General features: G+C 40.3%; 1 pseudogene; it reads right to left on the bottom strand.

Moving 5' to 3' along the window:
* LOC144374759 (neuronal acetylcholine receptor subunit alpha-7-like) overlaps nt 1-13419 on the bottom strand; it is a 107081-nt pseudogene that overhangs the window by 47255 nt on the left and 46407 nt on the right.

Raw genomic sequence — 13419 nt, 5'->3', positions numbered from 1 at the left:
CTTGCCCTCAGGAGAAAAACTATTATATTAAGAAAAGGTTAGGACATAGACAAGCACAGAAGATGGACAGTTGTAAGCTGCAGAGAGTGGATCAGAAGAAACCAACTCTGATTGGGCATGGGTTGGGAACAGCAGGAGGGGCTATCAAGAGGTACCACAAAGGAGCCTTATGATAATGGTAAGTTCTGTATCACAATTGTGACTACACAAAGATACACGTGATAAAATTTCATGGACTCCCCCCCACAAATACATAACAAATGAAATCTGAACAAGCTCTGTGAATTTTGCCAATGTCAATTCCCTGGTTTTGACATTGTGCTATACTAAAGTAAGAGGCCAACATGGGTGAAGGTGGGGTGTAGGGTGCACAGGGCCTCCCTGTACACATATTTGAAACTTACTATGAATCTATAGTTACTTTAAAATAGTTTTAAATATTTTGTAAGAGAGCAATCCTGCCTACTCCTTGATCTTAGACTTCTGGTCTCTGGAACTGTGTGCAAACAAATGTCTGTTTTTTTAAGCCATCCAGTCTATGGTACTCTTTTTACAGGAGCCCTAGCAAACTCATACAGACCCTAAGAAAGAGATGACCCAAAGTCCAGCATAAAAGTTCACATGCTTCATCCCCTCAAAAAGGGATTATATACTTGGACATTAGACAGTTTTCAAAGCTCAGTTGTCCAAACTGTTTTTTTCCCACCTCTAAAATATTAAATATATTTAAGTAGAGTACCTAGAGATTAAAGGTGTTTTTTAATAAATATCTTTGCAGTCACCACTTAGGTGAAGAACATTGCCTAGCAGTACCCGGGAAAGTTCCCATTGCCTTTCCCATTAGTCTCTTGATCTTTATTTAAGCTGCAGAAAATGCCAGCAGCTGAGGAGATATTCTTCTAAAAACAGGTCCAATGATTCAAGGGAAATAAGACCCCAGCAGCAAAAACAGAATTAGAAGTCCATAAGAAACAGAATTGTTCAGGCTTCTGGAAGGAGCAATATAGGATGAACCTATTAGCTGGCTCAAGGGGGCTCACTAAGTGACCATGGAGGACAGTGATAGATGGTCACACCATTCTCTGAATCCTGAAAAGTCCAGACTCCGTTCTCCCTCCAGATGGAACTAAAGAGGTCTGCCTCATTAGAAAATTTATTTTATCTTAATCTAGTCATCATGTATAAAATAGAAGAGATAGTCTAGATATCTTTATTTGGCTAAGTGGTTTAACAAATAATTTTACTACTCCTAGAAATTTTTCTTGCCTAGATTCTTGCTCTAAGTCATCTGCTCTCCATAACAAACAGCCTTGACTTATTGATGAATCCTTTGTTTCTTGCCCTCAGGAGAAAAACTAGTAGAATATTATTATACTTTACTTATGTCAAGTGGGCAACATGGGCTGCTTGTTTCCCTGACCAGCTAAAGGCGAGAGTCTTTATGAACTTAGTCACCTTTGCAACAGAGCTCTCCTAATACAAATGAAGAAGACTCCACCTGGACATCCCATAGGCACATACTTTCTGCTGTTGATGGCAACCGCTGCCATTCAGAGAGCAAATGTACTCTTACACATGAATGCTTCATACCCAAATATGCAGAGAAAAGGTGTTATGCACCTATAATGCATGACCCCTAAGGTGACCTTGGACAACATGTGGGAAAACCTGAACTTGCATGCAAACACAGAAAATACCAGCCGGGGTGGGGTGGGGTGGGGTGGGGACAAAGCTGCTTCTCAAAGTCCTGGTCACTTGCAAAACTTCATGAGGAGCAATGGTTCCAATTATAGATAGCATATCCAGCATTTCTATAAAATGTTCGAATATGCTTGATTGCCACATATATACAAGCAAAAAATCACTTTTCCTTTTGTCCAGAGTTCTTACCTGTTATAGAGAAGAATGTCTGGTTTCCATATCTGGCCATCTGGAAAACGAACAGTCTTCACGCCTGGATATTCTGACATATTCCATTGTAAATAGTGATCTGTCCAAGACTGGCACACAGACAATGACATTAGCAGCACTTTGCTTCCTGGCCTACTTATATTTCTTGTAAGAGATTATTAGGTATATTCAAAGTGAAAAAGAGTTCCAGACATTTATATTTACACAAACTGAGTTGCTGTCTATACAATATTAGGCAACTGGGAATTAAATAAATCCTTCCAAAATGATCATGAATAGCATAAAAATCACATTTAAGTTTCTGCTGTCACCATGACCACATTTAGATGGTAACATTAAAGCTAATTCCAACCCACTGCATGCCCTGGAGCCTTCTCTCCCACAGTGATGGGTTCCTTCTAGCCAAATGAATAACTCTTCTGCTTTTCAAGTTTTCATTCTAAGGACATTTTGAAAAAAAATAAATTTATTTATTTCAACTGGAATAAAAATCAGGTTGTGGAAATATATACCATTTATTTCCATGAAAACAGTACTGTGCAAATGCGTGGGAGACTCTCAGAAATTCTAAGGGCATATTCTTAGATTTGGATTGCTTCAGTTACAACAACAATGCTTCTAAAACCAGGACCTACCAATGCAAACACTGAGCCTGGACAGTGGGACACTGTCAGGATAGAAGGACGCAGGTGAGGAATGTGAAAGTATTCATAGATGCACAAACTCAGGTCCAGGAATTAATTTAGATTCCTGAGTGTCTACTGTACAAACAGAGGAAGGCTCTTGCCTGGGGTTCTCCATCCCAGGATCAGGTGCTAACGTGCCATTTCTAGGGCCAAATTCTATTGGGACCATAGAGGTGGAACCCTAGCTCCCCACCAGTGTCATGAAACCAGCACTCTACCCACCATGGCATCTCAAGGATGACAGGTGTGGGCCCAGCAGATAATACAACTGTATCATAATCAGGCCCCATTCTGTTTTCATTTCCCCTGGGACCACCCATGTTCTGGAACAGACTTTCCAATATTTAGAAAGGTACCCTATACAACACCTCCAGCTGGAACCAAGGCAGATGTCCCTTAATCAAACACTGTTATTTTTGCTCTGAAACTTACATATTTACACTGAGAGATAAATAAATGCTTCAATTGCACATCAATTTCAATTTCATTTCAGATCAAATGAATTTGATGCAAGGTTACAAAAATATCAAGGGAAGAGGGAGAAATGAATTTTCAGAACTGTTGAAATTCAGGAATTATAGATGAGGCATGGTGGGTTTAGAACTATTGATACTGGCAACAGGGGCCCAAGGCCATGTCCCAGACATCTAACCAAACTCTGGGGAGGGCAGGTATATCTGCAAAGGTTATCTGAGAGTTGAAACAATCTGAAGTCAGACAGGAGAAGATACTAAGGTAAATAATATCATTTTACAGCCAGGGACCTCAGAGAATGAGAATATGTTAACAAATATCATTGGGAAGCCTCATCAGGGGTATTTAGGACTGAGAAGTACCCTGCTATGGTCTCTAATTAGACAAGGGCTATTGGAGAGGGTATGGGAGGAGAACACTGAGGAAGGGCTGGTCTTGTTCAAGTTGTCTGTCAGGAACATCTGGGTGCCACCAAAGGTGTTTTCTGAAGTCTGATCTTTCTCAGGACCCTTGGCCCTGTGCTCCTCTTTATTTCTCTCCCTGCTCTGGGCACAAAGCTCTTCCATACCAATTTCTATGCTTTCTTTATATCTCACCCTGGGATGTATCTCTGGATTGGTCACTGATTATTATAAAGCCAATTATAGCAACTATTAGTAATGCTAATCAGGGCCCTAGGAATCCAGGAGTTGCTCGGAAAGGTGAGTTATAAGCAAGTTATAAGCAAGCACTGGTGTGGGAAGCCACTCTGAATGACCACACCTTCCAGTCTTGAATCACTAGGCTCTGACCAATCACTACATTTCGTGGTGACTTGGGCATTGTCCCAGTTCAGATAGCAAGGCAGGTCTTCAGGTACAGGCATCATCCGTGGAAGTTGAGCTACACTCACCTATTCCTTTGTAATCCTACCCCTTGCCTCATTTGAATGGCTTCTTCCCAATAAAAGGGTTCAGCACATGTTCCTTTCTCTCTCTCTTTCCACAGACCCCTAAGGTCAGAGAAGCTGTCACAGGATCCAAATAAAAAGGTATCACTCTGTGCGATTATTTCGTGCCAGCCCAGTTCACCTGGAGTGACCTTAAGTGTTTAGTCATGGGATGCAACCTACTGGACTCTTCCATGTGCTCAAACAATGGTCAGAAGATGGAAGGGAGACAGGGAAAGAAACTGCTTGGTCAGTCAAGCTTAGACCTATCTAAAGGCAGCAGTCCAGGCTGCATGCTACCTCCCCAACACTCCACACCTCCTCCTGCATGTGCACACCCAGCTGTGTATATTCCTCAGGTTCAGTGCCTCACCAGGTGGCAGCACAGCATCACGTGCATGCCCATGTTCATCACAATCCATGGAGGAGAGCATGATCACTATTCTTATTTACAAGAGACTAAGACTCAGAGTCCTGTATCTTTGGAAGCAGTCACTGGGTCAGGACTCAATTGCATTACATGATCTCAAGCAAAGTGATCTCTGCACTGTTTCAGAGCTGGTTCTTCTAACTCAATCTGTATACTGACAAGGCAGCCCCCATGAAAGCATGGACTGTATGCTATCTCTAAAAGTGCTGACCAACTGCTCATGTTGCTCTCCCTTACTCCAAAGCCAGTCTGGCCCACAGAAAGAAACATGGAGCTGCAGGGAGTTTGGGAATCAAACAGACCTGGCTTGTGCCAAGGTTCTGGTACAGTGTTGCTGTGTGAGCTTAAATAGGTAATCTCACTTTCCGAGTGGCAACTTCCTTGTATGTACACAAAACTCATAGTGTGGCAAGAATGAGATGAGATGATGTGTGCAGTGGCAAGTAAAAATTCTAGTAGTCAAGTGATAAATGATAACAAAAGACAGAAAGAGACTCCTCCATTATATAAAATCCTACAGGATGCTTGAACTATAATAACTGAGCTCTGGCCAAAGATGTAGAAGAGTGAGGGCCAACATGATGTTGGGAACTGGAGCAGGAACCTTCTGCTGCCCTCCATGGGTTTCCTATGAAAGGACATAGAATAAGGCCTGTCAACAGTCTAGTTTCAGATATATGTTGTTTATCCTCTCAAAACATTTGCTTCCAATTAGAAGTTAGATCCCTAAGGGGCGAAGCACAGAGCAACATCTCTGTAGACAACACTTGGCACCTTTTCCATGTGGTGGCACCTGGAAAGCAGCATCAATGAACCTAGAGATGGCAATAATCCCTGATCTTCCCATACAATAGAATATTCTGTTCCTTCTCTCCCTCTGGAATTTCTTCTCATTGAGTCTTCAAGAGAAGAGGGTGTGGGATTATAAATGGGATATGCAGCGAACAAGAGCTGTTGATCTAAAAAGCACAATAGGAGTCTAGATTCTTCTGTGATTCTGACACCTGGGCCCTATTAGACCTACCTTGAGGTCATAGGAGACTTTTTGGTGTGTGTGTGCATACAGACCAGCATGGAAATGGAGGGGGGAGGGAAAATTTTCTTTCCTTTAAAAAATATACCTTTTAGTATAATAAGAAATATATTTGGTTTTCCCAATCCTTACAATTTCCTAGGTGCTAGGAGTCTTTTGTGAAAGAGGTCCTCTGGACCATACCTGAGTTTATGCTAATGAAGTGATTTAGGTTTAGGTCTCTAGGTAGCTTCCTGATGGGGGCTGGTCACCAGAAAGGCCAATCATATTATTAAAAGGTGGGAACTTTCAATTTCTTCTCATCCCAACTCCAGGAGAATGGGTTATAAAACAAAACTGGGTTATAACAGAAAGGTTCAGGGAACTTCTGGTTCAGGGCTATGGACACAGGGATGCATGGGGGATGGTGCACTCAAGAAAGGTCCAAGCTCCTCACCCCTCCCCATCCTTTGCCCTATGTCTCTTCCATTTGTGTGTTCCTGAGATACATCCTTCAGAATAAACCAGTAAACTTAAGTATTCACCCAAGAACTGTGAGCTGTTCTAGAAGAATGTTAAATCTAAAGTGAAGGAGGGTTGTAGAAACACCTGAATGTACATTCAGGCAGGTGGAAGTACGGGTGTCCTAGGCACCCCACTTGCAGCAAGTGTCTGAAGTGGAGGCAGCCTTGTGGGACTGAGCTCTCAAGCTTGTGGGTTCTGACGCTAACTCAAGGTAGATAGTGTCAGAACTAAATTAAATTGTTCAACACCCAGCTGGTGTTGTAGAGTTGGTTGTTGCTGTTGAAAAAGATATCACATATTTGGAGTCAGAAAACACCATCCAATCCTATTTTTGACAACCCTTCCAATCAACTACTTTGATCACCAAGAAGGAAAGTGAGCCTCTTTCCATCTCTTGGCTCCGAAACTGCTTTCCCAGTGAGATATAATGATTTAATCACCCCACCCTAATCCTCTGCATGCAATCAAGGTCCTAAGCAGGTCACTGGCTGGCTAAACTATGACCATGATGTGCTGCGTTTTAATGTGTTAGAGAAAATAAATGCAGAAATTTAAAAGGTAAACATTTTAGAAATAATTTGGTTTACAATCTAACATTCTATGATTGAATGCAATTAGTACCATAATTAAAATTAGAAGGTTAAAAATAGAGAATAAACAAAAGAAGGCTGGGAAATCTAAAGAGAAGAATGAGCAAGATATCAAAAGAAGACAGAGTTTAACAAAGCAAATGTAAGTCTCTGAATGGCTCATGTGTCTCTTTAGATAACGAAATGGCTGCTGTCATTTCTTCTGATACATTAAATCAGATTAGGTCTGTTAGACCTCCCAAAGTGATAAAACAGTTACAGAGACCATATACCAACTGCTTCCTCCTAGGAATATGAAGAACTAAATAGAGAGATCAGCAACTTCATATTCCTTAAGGTTATCCGAATAATCTGAAACTCAGAAAAAAAATCAAGGACAACTGGGAGAAACGATAATAAAATCAACAAACTTTAGGTCAAAGAGAATTTAATTATTTTTTATTCTTCTGCCTCTTCCATTTTGCATGTGTAGGAAAACTATCATTTGCAGAAAACTAACCTCAGAGTTTAAATACCCTAGAGATAAAGTTATGTGGATTCAGATTTTCAGAACAGGAATTCAGCAACATAAAACTGTGGAAAATAAAAACCCATGACTCAGAGCCTTTTCCTTGAATCTGTTTACCTCCTGCCCACATTACTACTTTTCCAGATACTCTGCCTTTTCTGCCTTCAATATCTAGCTTTGGTTCCTGTACATGTCCACTACTCAGGCTAGGTTACGCCAGGCTGATCACTCATGATGAAACCCAAAAACAAGGACCATTTAGAAATGGTTTGGGGGAAGCTTCCAAGCTTGCCCTTGGTTAAGGATCTCTTGCCCAAATCTCCCAAGTCCATGGTGTGACACATAAGAACACCAGGGTTTCTAGACTGAAGCACCAAGCAGGAGCCGGGGACACAGAGGCACAGGATTGAACCTTGGAACTGTTAAGAGTTGTTTTAAACCCAAGATTCTTGGGATGCCTTAAAAATTTAGTTGGAGTACTTTCACAGTTTCTGCATCACCATTCCAAATAAATGTCATTATTCAGCTTTATAAGTGCACTTGCCATAAGAGAATTGGTTTTCAATATGGCAGGCACCTGAAAAGAAGTATCAATTAATGATGGAATGCCAGTGCTCCCAGATCTTCCTATTTAGAGGAGTCTGGGACTTCACCTGTATCCCATTACTATAAAACAGGATTGTTCCCACCTTTGACTTCTTCCATCCTTCCATCAGTCTGTCCCCTGCAATATTTCTAAGAAACCACTTGGTCTTGCTATGTCAAGCTTTTCTACTTTCTTCTGACTTTAAAAAAATTAATTGGCATATAACTGCACATACTTATGGAGTGGAGTGTGATAATTCAACACATGTACACAATGTGTAATGATTAAATCAGAGTAATTAGCATTTCCATCTCCTCAAACATTTATCATCTCTTAGTGGTTAACATTTCCTTAAATGTGTTAATTACACAACCTGATTGTAAATGGCTGAGAGTGGAAACTGTGTCTTACATTTCTAGGTGCCCTCACATGGCCTCATTAAGTATTTTCCACGTTAGGTGCTCCCAAAGGTAAGTTGAGTAGGTAAAGGAGACTTTTTATAAATGAAGCTGCAGATGCTTCTGAAAATGCAAGTATTAATTAGAAATAAGATGGGCTTCAAAGAAATTTAGAGATCTCTGGTGACATCCTCCAAAGCAAAGATTTTTATTTATGGAGCACCTGAACTCAATACAGTAAGTAATAATCCAGATATATTTTTTCCTGAAAACCAATACCCTTTAAAATATTGCTGTATCATATACTCTGCTGAAAACCAATAACTTAGAGCTAAGATAGGTGGGCACCAGAGAGAGAGAGAGAGAGCTGTCCATGGCACTTATTTTGTAAGAAAAACATCAGTAACAGCTTTGTTCCTTAGAGGGCACGGGGAAAGCATCTGTATCATCCCCCAAGTTGCCAGAGCTTAACCTTATATTGAAGTGTCCCAATGTTATGCAGGTGTTGGCTTTATGTTGTATTGTAATATCTTAGGCCATTCTGGAAAGGCAGTGGGTTAGGAGCTAGGGGTCCTAACAGTGAACAAATCTAGCTAGAGCCCTGCTCTCCTGGTGCACACATGCTAGTGGAGGCAAGGCAAGGAACTTTTGGAGGTTAGGAACAAACACCAGTGAATACAAAATATGTATGATGGTAAGAAGTGCTTTGGAAGAAAAATTGAAGCAATGTAAAGGGAATACAGTGGGGGCTGGTATGTAGATAGGTGGTAGAGCACTAGCCTAGCATGTGAAGGTCCTGTGGTTCAACCCCTAGCACTGCAAAAGAGTGGGGACAGTGTAGGCTGGAAGTAGCAGGGAGTGTTTGGGGCAATACACAGGAGCTCAGGGAAGACATACTGAAACAATTGTTTAGGAAGAGACCAATAAGAAGTTATCAAGCAAATCAACAGGTTCTTAAGAACCTTCCAGGCAGAGACAGCAGTAAATGCAAAGGCCCGGAGGTGGACATGTATTTGGATAATGTTTGCATTACTTACATCAAGAGGGCAGGAAACACTGCTAGGAAAGAAGACAGAGAAGATGGGAAAGGAAGGATGGTCTAAGCAGGGGGTGATCAAAGTTGACTTTAAGGCACTTTAGCTCTTAATTTCCACAGGGAGGCAGGACACCCTGAAGAGATGAGCCTGAGAGGCATGTGACTAACCTTCATTGTATCTTAAAGGATCACACAGCCTGCTATGTTGAGAACAGACATCATTAGAGGAGGCAAGCACTGCACAGAAGACTGGCCTGGAGACTCCACACTACGGGAGATGAGACAAGATGCCAGTTTAGACCAGATGTGAAGTGGTTAGATCTTGGATCTGTTTAAAATGTTGAGATGTCAGAATTTGCTAATGAAACAGATGTGAGATGTGAAAGACAAGAGTTAAAGGTGACACTGAGGTTTTTGAGTTGTGCAGATGGATAATGGGACTGCCATCTACCCTACCCAGACAAGGGTGACTGTGGAAAGAGGCATGAATGTGAATGCCCCACAGATACACGTATGAAGAGAAAGGTAGTGGGGACAACTGTTAAAGGGATGCTCTCAGCGGGTGCCAGAGGATGGGGCATGTCCACTGGAGGCAGGGCTAGCCTTCCAGGGCGGAACAAATCATGCATCCCAGGGAAAAGGAAGGAAGCTAGAATAGGTGGGCACAAGAAAAGGGATGGAATCTACCTACTGAAGCATACATACTGCTTTAAATGCTGCAGGAGAAAACTCCTAGACTCCACCCTACTCATTATGGGCAGGTTCTGCAAGGGGTCTCATGCATAGCTTAGTGCACCTCTGGGACACTTAGCAAATGGATTTAAGCAGATCTGTTTTCTCTCTCTCAGCTCTGCATGGCATTCCCACAGACTCACCTGGGAATACCACAGGCCCTCATTTTTACTTCTCCTCCCCACTCCACTTTACAAAGAAAGGCATTCTTCACTTAACTCATCTTGGGAGACTATACAAAGAACCAATAAAGATCAGCCTGCAGTTGTCTCTGTGTATGAATTACCTTAAAAAACTGAGTGACAAATAATTTAAAAGGTGAGGGGGTAATCCTTTTATTTTTTGCTTTCAATAAAAATGAAGAAGAAACTAATTAAGTTGCCAACTGATGCATTTGATGGAAACAATGTTATTTTGTGCATAAAATCTGGAAGAAGTTCAAAGAATTGAATAATATTTTTTTAACAAAAGTCTTTCATTACCAACTCAAGATGCTGCTGCATCTATTAACAAACTAAGTTAAAGAACTCATGATGACAACTGTATTGTTCTGTTCTCTTGTGTCTAGAAATAACAGAATCACCTGTGGATACATAAATTAATTTAAAACAAACCTCCATCTTGACACAGACATGAATTTCCAATATAAAAAGTATTATTATGTATTAAAATTTATACCAATAAAAATGTGCCAATAATAATAGCAATATTAAGTCAAATCTGAAGAACTTTTTAAACACTTATGGTCTGAAGGAATATTTCTATGTAAACATTTACATTTGAGAAAAAAATGAGTTATAGTGATTAATAAAAGTCTTTCAAATACAAAATTATTTTGCATTATTTATAAAACCCTGCATGAAAAGCATAACAGAAATGCAGATGCAAGGAGAAAAAGAGGATATGTAAAACATTAAACAGCAAAAAGAAGGGTTTGCTTATATTGTTTTTTAAGGAAATGATATGGACACAGAGTTAATTATTATGATGATGATATTAAGATTCCATGTGAAATAAAGACTAACAGTTTTATGTTTGAATTTCAATATTTACAACTTGATGGCACAATATCACCTGTAATTAATTGAATTTAGATTAGCATCACAGATATCAAGTTAAAAATCCAGGAATATAAAACAAATTGAGTATCCCTTATCCAAAATACTTGGGAACTATTTCAGATTTTGAAGTTTTTTTTTTTTTTTTAATTTTGGTATATTCGTGTAGATTTTGCTGGTTGAAGATCTCTAACTGAAAAACCTAAAAACTTAAAATCCGAAATCTGAAAGAGTTTGAATGTCATGTGCAAAATGTTTCAGATTTCATAGCATTTCAGACTATCGATTTTAGATTAGGGATGCTCAATCTATATAATCTTTAGAGGTTTTTGCAGAAGTCACTACAGCATGAAATGTGAAGACTTATAGCACAGAAACTCTCAGACTGAGTCAAACATGCATCTCTTGAGGGTACAGAAGACACGCAGGTGCTGCAGAGCACTAGGGAGCGGCTACAGCACAGGTTGGGACCATCTAAATGCTGCCCTGCATCTTATTATTTTTCTTGCCTGAAGTGGTTTTGAAATGTCCCCAGATCACCCAGTAGTACAATAGAAGCACACATCAAGCCCTGCTGATATTCAGTATTGAATATTCAATGCCAACCTAAAGGACTCTCTAAGCCAGAAATTTATAGTCTGCAGCATGACACCTCCAGCATTCGTTGTTGGCAGGTGTAGAGTCAGGGGTGACAGCCTGGGCTTTTCCTCACAGAACCTCTGCCTTCCCTGCTGATCAAGCACATGCATCCCAGAAGCATAAATAGGCAGACACAGAAGCAAGGATGCCACTGTCTTAACTTACCATTTGCAGCCAAATATTGGTGGTTAAAACTTGGTTCTTCTCATCCTAAAAAAGAAAAACAAGAAAGAAAGAAAGAAGAAAAAAGAAAAAAAAAGCAGCATAAATACAGCTTATGTACTTTACAAAAGAAGGAATGATACAATTATTCATGTAGAAATTTGACTATTGGGATCATTGTTGTATGTGCAAATTAGAATGCACCAAGCACTTCCAAATCTATGCCAGCAGCATTTCCCCAGAGTTAAGCTTTTCTATTCATTCTGAAGTAATACACATTTATTATAGAGCACTTACAAAGGATGGCAGAGTATAAAGAAGGAAATTAAAATTGGGCAGCCCTACCATCCAGAAATGATGTCTGCTAAGGACTGTGCTATTTATCTTATTTATAATTTACATACTTTAAAAATTGGGTGCAAATTTTAATTTTTAAAGGCAGTTTTATTGCTAGATTTATGTACTTTTAAACAAATATAAATATTCAATGCTTCCCTCCCAAAAAAGCATGGCCCCATGTCAAGCAGCCCCACCCTATGTTGAGAATGCTGTAGCCTATAGCTCTGCCACATCCCTGTGGGTCTGGGTCTTCTAATATTCTCTACCTGGCCAATCAACATGTCAGGTCCCTGCCATACATCTGCAAAATAAATCCTACACAACTGAGTAAACTAAGGGTTAGAAAAGTAAGGCAACTTTACAAAGAATACACTCACACTGGGATATGTCTGACTCCAGGACCCATTTTTCTGCATTTCCAAGATACCTTTCTGCATGGGGATCCAGCAAGGTATCAAGTTTGTGCATCAGCCACTGAGCCCAGCACAGTGTATCAACGTTGTTCAAACACCAAGCATCTACTACAGTTTGGATCATAAGTATCCCTCAAAGGCCTAGAGCTATGGAAGGTACTAGAGCTTTTAAGAGGTGGGGACCTAGGGGCTGTGGTTGTGGATCAGTGTTAGAGCAGTTGCCTAGCATGTGTGAGGCACTGGGTTCTATTCTCAGTGCCACATAAATAAATTAAATTAAAAAAATAATGTTATTGTGTCCATCTACAACTAAAAAAAAATTAAATAAAAAGAGATGGGGCCTAGTAGATAGTCTTTAGGTCATTAGGGGATTGCTCTTGAAGGAGACAGACAGTGGGACTCCAGCCCCTTCCTCTTCCTCTCTTTCATTCCTGGCAGCTCTTGAGCATGTCTGCTCTACCACATGCTCCTGCCACAATGAGCTGTCTTGCTACAGTCCCAAAGGGAGAGGCCAACCAATCACAGACAGAAACTTCCAAAACAATGGACCAAAATAAACCTTTTCTTTTTGTAGGATGATTACTTCAGGTATTATTACAGTGATGGAAAGTGAACTAACATACCATGTAAAGAAGAGTCTAGTCAAACTTGCCCTTTACAATTGGGATGCAAGCAGTACTTTATCACTGGCCAAGTCCAGCAGGGTCTAGCAAAAAACAATTCACAAAGAGGCAACTGAGCAACTTTTATACAATAGTTATATTAGAATGTTGTCGTTTTAGTATTGAATCCTCTCAACTGCAACCTAAAGGATTCCGTATATTAGCAACTAACACCCTCTCCAGGGAAAGTATTTATTAATGTTAGCGTGAAGACTTGGCTGGAAGCTAAGACCTCAAGTTCCCCTGTAATACGAATTACTTGTCCTGGTTCACTAATGCGAAGTCACCAAAAACAGGCCCAATGATTGAAAGCACCTAGCATCTGTCAGG

The sequence above is a fragment of the Ictidomys tridecemlineatus genome, unplaced genomic scaffold (genome assembly GCF_052094955.1).
Source record: "Ictidomys tridecemlineatus isolate mIctTri1 unplaced genomic scaffold, mIctTri1.hap1 Scaffold_859, whole genome shotgun sequence".
NCBI lineage: Eukaryota > Metazoa > Chordata > Mammalia > Rodentia > Sciuridae > Ictidomys > Ictidomys tridecemlineatus.
Note: the sequence above shows the minus strand (reverse complement) of the source record. Positions and strands in the feature narration are given on the sequence as shown.